This window comes from Lissotriton helveticus, chromosome 5_1, assembly GCF_964261635.1.
Source record: "Lissotriton helveticus chromosome 5_1, aLisHel1.1, whole genome shotgun sequence".
NCBI lineage: Eukaryota > Metazoa > Chordata > Amphibia > Caudata > Salamandridae > Lissotriton > Lissotriton helveticus.
The window spans coordinates 418,124,570-418,132,668 of record NC_136065.1 but is presented as its reverse complement, the minus strand read 5'-3'; the positions used below and the strand labels follow the sequence as shown (position 1 = coordinate 418,132,668).

Here is an 8,099-nt window from a genome sequence, read left to right as displayed (position 1 = left end):
TAGCATGTGAGGGTCGAAACCCTGTCAACACTAAGAAGTAACAAACTAATCGATTATGAACCTATCATAATATTAATTATTGAAGTCAATATGTTGTTGATCAGTTGTTGCTAGTTGATCAGCCCTTGTCGAGGAATTTGGGCCTGATTTTGATTTCGGTGAGCAGGTTACTCCGTCACAAAATATAAATCCCATACTGTTCTATGGGATTTATATGTCGGTGGATGGGATATCCATCACCTTTGTGAAGGAGTAACCAGTCAGCCAAAATCTAAATCAGGCCCCTAGTAATATATCTTGTTTTACATTAAGGGGCTGATTCCGATTTGGTAAAATACCTTACAAATAGCTGTACGGAGCATATTTCCCATACGAATCGTACCCTTAAATGTCCCAGTACGTACGATGAAGTACGATTCGGACCCAAAGCAGATCTCCGTATGAATCGTACGAAAGACCATATGACTTAAAAATCCGTACGAATCGCATTCGGAACATGCAGTACGCGACGTCCGTACGGATCGAAGCAGTATTTTCCGACCCAGCAAGTACGATTTTTCTACGGGAGCTCATAACATCCGGAAAAGCAGATTTTGACTCGCACCGCGTATGAAACGGACCCCCCCGGGTACGGTGCGTACACCCCATGATTGCAGGGGTACGGTGCGTAGGGGTATGGTGCGTAGGGGTATGGAGCGTAGGGTTATGGTGCGTACACCCTATGATTGCAGGGGTATGGTGCATAGGGGTACTGTGTGTAGGGGTATGGTGCGTAGGGGTACGGTGCATACACCCCATGATTGTAGGGGTACGGTGCATAGGGGTACTGTGCATAGGGGTACGGTGCATAGGGGTACAGTGTGTACACCCCATGATTGCAGGGGTACGGTGCGTATGTGATTGTGTGCCTCTCCGTATGAATTGCTCATACGCAACATTTTCTGTACGAATCGTATTCTCATTGCCCGGTCCGGATCGTACTTGTCGGGTCATACGGGATGTTTACGATTCGTACGGTTCACTGTGAGGGTCTGTGTCAAACGGATTTTCTCTTGCTTTTCGTACGGTTCGCAACGATTCGGTCGTATATTTTTCAAACGAATCGTACTACGCGATTCGGACGGAATTGTACGAGTCGTACGGAAAGGGCTACGGATTCGATTCGGTCGTACAATTGGTTTACCGAATCGGAATTGGCCCCTAAGTGTTTGAGGCTTTGCACTGGGGTGCCATTGCACCGTTATGTTTTTGTAATTACTTAGCAATTTTGAGTTGTATATAAACTAATGTGTCTAATATAAATACATTTGTAATATGAGTTTTATTTTGTAGTTGTGGTCTTTTGAAACATTGAGGGGCTTATTCACAAGCGCCTTGCACCACTGTTGCGTCATGTTTAACATGGGAAAAGTGACGCATGGTTGGCGCAAGGGGCTTGTAAATAAGCCCCTGAGTGTGTAAGGGTAATCAACCCTGTATTATTTATTTATTTATTATTATTTTTTTTAATTGATTATATTTCAGCAAACAATCAGACATTATACAGAAAATAAGACAAAATGGTCCTATACCGGACACAAAGTACAAATTAGACTTACAATAAATAAAATAAAATTTAAAAAAAGGAGTCTAAACATGTACAAATACAATCATTTAGCCGTTATATTTTATAAAGATTGGTAAATCATTAAATTATATCCATTGCTGAATAGGTGCCCAAACTTTTGACCCGAGTCTCTGCTTTACAATACTCTTTGTTCTATAAATTGCGATTTGAAATTGATATATAGATAAGATTTTGGCTTGTCATTGGCTAAAAACAGGAGACTCGGGTTCAAGCCAATGTGAAGTAATACAAAAACGAAAAGCTGCCATACAGATGAATAAGAAAACTTCTTCCCCTAGTGTCCTAATTCCTATTTGATTAGTTTCTAAACCTAGGATAACCATTTCCGTATTTAATTTAACCGAGACCCCCAGACTGTTATTAATAAAGAATTCAATATCTGTAATAAATTGAAAGAGTTTAGGACATTTGAGGAACATGTGACTAGAGTCGGCAGCTATTTCATTACATCTGTTACATTTATCACCATGGCTTCCTCTCCATTTAGCCAACCTCGCAGGTGAATAATACAAATCATAAATGGCCATGAAATGTTGACTCTGCAATGAGCCATTAAACAATACTTTGGTTGATAATTTGATCGATCTTGCTATGTCAACCTTAATAATTCAGAGCTTCCTTTGCCATTTAATTTCAATTAGTTTAAGGTCATCATCCATTTGATTTATCACTAACTGATAAATTAAGCCAATTCTCCCCCCTTTCCTTAATGCTTCCAAACCATGGTTTTTATTCATACAGATATTATTAAGTAAACCTTTTGTTTCTAGGAAGTTCCGGAGTTGGAGATATTTAAAAAAATCATGTCTTGGCAGATTATATTTGACTTGTAAACTAGAAAGCGAACACAGTTGATTATCGTTATAGAGATCTCCCAAGATGCGAACACCTGCAGCATACCATCTTTTCGTGATTGGGTCATCAAAAATCTCGGGCAATACCCTACTCTTCAAAATTGGAGTATAGTAGCTAATATGTTTTCTTTCTGGATAACAGCCCTGATCTAAGGTTCCTTTTTTTTGCTGTTTCTTGCCCCTTCAGAACACAGAGGGAGGGGAGGGGGTCGCATCCTGAGCTCCCAGGGACTGGTTGTCCCTGTGCCTCATAAGGTGGGTTTAGGTGGGGGGGGGAAGGGTGGGATGGGTGGTGATGGTCACCGGGGGGTGTGGGTGTGGGTAGGGTGGGGGTGGGGTAAATATTCAGCAACAATCAGCAATAGACATAGCAGTTGTACGATACTGAAGTTTGGGAAAAATAATAGATTCTGTTCAGAACTAATGTCTCCTTTTCCGATTTTTTTCTACTTTTTTGAATGGGGATGAAAATAAAAGTATGTTCTTTGAATATTAATGGTTTGAATGATAATAAAAAAAGGGAGGCCCTAGCCAAAATGATAAAGTTATTTCGAATAGATATTCTCTGTATACAGGAGACTCATGTCGCATGGGATAAGAGGAGGTTGCTTAATAACCTAGGACTAGATTTATTGGTCTGTTCTAAGCAGAAGGGAATTAAACGCGGTGTTGCAATTTTTATGCGACATAATCTAGGGTCCTGTATTAGAACAACTGCGGACAAATGGGGACGGTGGGCCTCTGCAGAATTGCTGTTAAATCAACAGAAGTTTGTGATATACACTATCTATGGCCCCAACTTGGATGACGCCGAGTTATTTAATTCTCTAAATCAGGAGTTATCCGTCTGCACTTTTCCCATTATCTTATGTGGTGATCTAAACATTCATCTAGAACCTAATTTTGATATTAGACATGATAAATATATGGGCTCTAAACCGCGAACTTTCAGGGCCTTGAAGAATTTACTGACGGACAATTGTCTTATGGATGTGTGGTTTTCTATGTATAATAAAGACCCTGGTTATATTTTTTTTTCTGCCCCGCATCGAAAGCATATCCGTCTAGACTATTTTCATGTTTCTCAATTCTTTTTTGATAAGGTGAAAATGGAAATCCTCCCAAGATTATTATCTGATCATAACCCTTTAGTATTATATTTTAGTCTACCATCTATAGGTGAAAGACCGAGAACAACTTGGTCATTCCAGAGGAGTCTATTATCTGATGAGGATTATATTCAATATATGACTAAAATTATACAGGAGTTTTTTGATATTAATAATAATAGTGCACCTATCCCCATGGTATGGGATGCCTTTAAACCAGTAGTAAGGGGCAAAACTTTAAAATACTCAAATTTCCAAAGCAAAAGTAGACGGGACAAATTTTTGAAAGATTGTTATATGGTTTCGCGGGCAGAAAGAAAACTAGCTGAAAGTATCAAATCTAATATTCATATTCAAGAATCCCAAACTGAGCTTTTCATTAAGCGAAGCGCGGTTTATTCCCATATTGTGGAGCGAGTGATATCGCAATATAGACAACATAGAACTGAAAGTTATGAATTAAGCGAACAAACAGGGAAAATTTTGGCTCAACGACTGCGTCAAAAAACAACAGCTAATGAAATTCTCAAAATTCGAGATCTTAATGGGAATATAAAAGTATCTAAGAAAGATATATTGTTTGCTTTTAGTGAGTTTTATCAATCTTTATATTGTCAATAAGCATGGGCGGATTTTGCGGATTCGCAATCCGCGAATTTGCGGATTTGCGAATTTGCGGATTGCGAAAATCCGCAAAATCCGCGAATTCTCGCGGATTTTGCGGATTTTTTTTTGGTTGTGTGTTCGCACGGGTTTCTGCAAGTTCGCGAGGGTTTTGTACAATTTCGCAAATTGCGAACTTACTTGTCGGGTCGCCAGTTTTGCGAACTTGTTGTTTCTACGTGCCCAGCCTGTTTGCAAGGCTTTCTTCATCACTGCCACCCTCTGTCACCACTGGCACTCTCTTTGTTCACCCATGCCACCCTCTGGCTCACCCATGTCACCCTCTGTGTCATCACAGCACCCTCTGGTTGACCAGTGAGTGTACATTATTGTGGCAAAGCAAAGCACACCTGCTAAGTGCTTTAGGTTTTACAAACAACAACACCTGCCCTGCCCCAACTGACATTAATGAAGGCTGGCACCTGCTTGTCTGCTCCCTTTCCTTTTTGTTGCAATGTAAACTTTTTTTAACAGGATGCAATGGCATACTTCTAACTATTCTGTGACTGTCAGAGCAGGGTCACACAATAGTTGCAAGTAGGCAACCGGATTCTGGAGGGCCCCTTCAGGAAGCACTACAGGGAAATGGTTACAAATGATGAGCTCGAACTTTTGCACCTGCTCGTTGGTTTTGCTTTTGCAAAACTCGTTTTTCGGTAATTTCGCGCTATTCGCGAGGCGCGGCGTCGTGCGAAATCGACCGTGGAAGCCGCGAACTCGTGCGAGTTACCCCAAGGTTGAGTATGGGCGCCGCCATTTTGTTTGCGTGACGTATTTCCGTTTCCGCCCGCTATGTGTAATCTCGCGGAATGAGCGCCTTGCGAATGCAAGTTCGCACGAGTTCGCGAGAGAAATCACGTGCGAACTTACGTACGCGCACGTGATCGGGCTGCCATCTTGTTTTTCATTCATTCCTATGTGTCTGGGCATGGTGTTTCTATCCTCTCTATATCTCTGCCATCCTTTGCTTGTTTTAATATTTTTTTGATCTATTTAACTTTTTTTCTATCCCTCTAGTTTTCTAGGTCTATATTTTTGTGTTTTAGGCTACTTTTGTTTACTTTTCAACTACTTTTTTTAACTTTTATTTTCTTCTTCTCTAGTCTTATTCTTTTTCATTTTGTCTCCTTGTTGCTAACACCTGCCCAGACCATGGTGAAGCCAGCTGTGAAGCTGCCCAAGACGGGCCCCGCAGCCCGTGCCAGCTCCCGTGTGGCCGTTTGAGGGCGGAAATGGTGGTGCCCAGGGACATCTTCAGCCCTGAGGAGGTGGGCGCACTCGTTTTCTATGTACAGCGCCGCCTCCCCAGGATCATCGCGGCAGGCGGCAGGATCGCTGGTGGCTACAACCTCCAGGAGCGACGGAAGCGGTGGGAGCAGGTGTGCCGGGCCCTGTTTCACATCTCGGGGGTCCAGCGCACCTACAACTAGGTGACCCACGGCTGGACCGATATCCTGGACCGGGAGCGCGACCTGCTCGACCTGCTGGGAGTGGAGGTCCCCGGGCTTGGTGAGTAGTAGTAGCAATTTTTTCATCACTCACTACTCTGTTTTTTCTCCTGCTCTGTGTGTTATATTGCAAATGTTTGTTTTAACTTTTTTACAAAGAGCAATAATGCTGCCGATTACATTGATAGGAGAGGTAAATTAATATTTCAAAATCTTCTGTGCATTTCAGGTGCACTGCTCTCCTTCTCTGTGGCGGTGCCACTGCTTATTTGTTTTCTATTTTGTGTTCATTTAATTGGGCTGAGTAATGTATGAGTGTACTTTACAGAACTGCGTAATGCTAGACACAAAGGAGCAGATTTACAAGCCCCTTGCGCCACGTTTACGCTGCCTTACCTGACGCACAGCGACGTAAACGTGGCGCATCCCTGCGAGTCATGTACAACGTGATGCATCTAGGGAGATGCGCCACGTTAAGGCCTGGGCCTGCGCCACAATGGGTGCGTTCCCACGCAGGGGGGGCGGTGGGGGGTGGCGGTCAGGCAGCTGTGCGCCTCGCAAAATAGTTGGTTCTTGTTCTTTCTAAATGTTTGATTTGGTTGACAAGGACATCGACAAGCAGCAATCATCAATGTTTTCTGTTCTTTCTTTCATGTTGTACGTCAGGTCCGCCCAGGGGCAAGCGGACGGAAAAGGAGGATGCTGTGGCTCCAAAAGAGGAGGATGCAGGCCAGGGCGGCGAGTGCTCCTTTGCTGGCCCCAGTAAGTTTTCATTTAAATATAGAGGACCTATTGTTATTGTTGTCCAAGCGTTCCTAATTTAATTTTTTCGAAATAGTGTTTAGATAGGAGCAAAATCCATAATACTACTGTTGCAGGGACAATTCTCCACAAACCGAACTATGGACACCAAAGACCAGAGTAATAATATTTCAGAGTGGCGTGTTTGGCACACTGTATAAACCTGGTAGTGTCAGCGGCACGGACTCCTCCTTGCAAAAATTGCAAAACCTTTCGCTCAGTCACTCTAGTCTGGAGGACCAAAAACCACAGAGTCTATTCAAGTTTAAAAGCTTTATTAAAAGTAAAAGTAAACACATATATTAAATAAAGTTAGCTGGAAATGGAAAAGTGCTTGGTGCTGAGTTGATGAGTAATGGAACACATTTCTTGTGGTCGAGCCGAGCTTTCACCTGGTTTGAAGTTGATGTTGCTCTTGTCCTTAGAAGTCCAGCTTCTGTCTGTTCAGAGAAAAATGGTGTGTGTTAAAATTAAGCAAGCATTCATCAATTGTGACAAAAAAGTGCAGCAAGACAACAGCCTTCCCTGGAAGGAGGGACATTTTTACTTTAGACTAGAGTAGACAGTCAATTACTTTTTCTGTTGTTTTCACATTTCTTCATTCCTAGACCAAATACTAGTGAGTGGTGTAATCTAACATTCTTAAATCTACTTTGTAGGTGGAACATCTGGTGGCGGGGCCAGCTCGGATGTGGTGGTGGTGATCGACTCCGAGGACAACTCTGGGGAGGAGGCGACGCAAGTGGCCCAAGAACAGACTGTGAGGAAGCAGACAGTGGTGGTGGCGGGTACAGGTAAGCTGGATCATGGTACTATCTGACTCTTAGATAGCATATGATGTGTATCTACAGAGAGTAGACGGTCACTGGATGAACTACGAAAATACTATGAAATGTTTCCAGGGGGGGGGTGCAACATCATCACCATCTCCTGAGTCCTACTCCTGACATGATTGAGCACAAGTATTAAATACATTTTTTTTAAATCTAACACAACATAGAGCTTAAATAAACAAAGAACCCCATAGGGGGAAGAGAAAAATCTTGTGCGGCACCACAGCAGACGACCTGGCAACTACATTAAAACAGAGGGAAAAACAAAAAATGCCAGAAAAAAACAATTCAATCTAAATCAGGAGGATGTGGTTATAGAGCATGGGTCCTCACAAACTTTCTCTCGCCCATGATACTGGCCTGAATAGTTTTGTACTGCGCTGGCTAGTTGCTAGTTGTACTGTGACACAACTTCCTGCTGAATCATTTTGTGTTAATCATATTCTTAAAGAGCATTGGTTACAGATTATGTCTTTCTTTCTTCATATAGTTGGTCATACTAAAACATCAAAACCAACAAGGAGTATGCAGGCTCTAGTGGCCCGGCAACGGAGGCTGGATGCTACTGTTGCCCAATATCGGCGGCTGGTGGAACTGGAGGGGGAGGACACGCAGTCCAGTACATCGAATGGGACATCTGCATCCTCCTCCGTGACCCCACGTTCTGCCGGTCAGCGCAGTGCTCCGGCGAAACGGAGCCGTGCTGGCAGACGCCACCGCCGAGCAGCAAAGGCTGCCCCTCACAGTACTCTAAAGGCTCGCTT

The 8,099-nt window shown here is 43.0% G+C and overlaps 1 long non-coding RNA gene across 1 annotated transcript; it reads left to right on the top strand.

Moving 5' to 3' along the window:
* Positions 1–6,248: 6,248 nt before the first annotated feature.
* On the top strand, positions 6,249–7,868 carry LOC144753189 (uncharacterized). The gene is made up of 3 exons (XR_013594240.1): positions 6,249–6,463; positions 7,162–7,296; positions 7,826–7,868. It is a non-coding gene; the product is annotated as an uncharacterized LOC144753189 (long non-coding RNA).
* Positions 7,869–8,099: the final 231 nt, after the last annotated feature.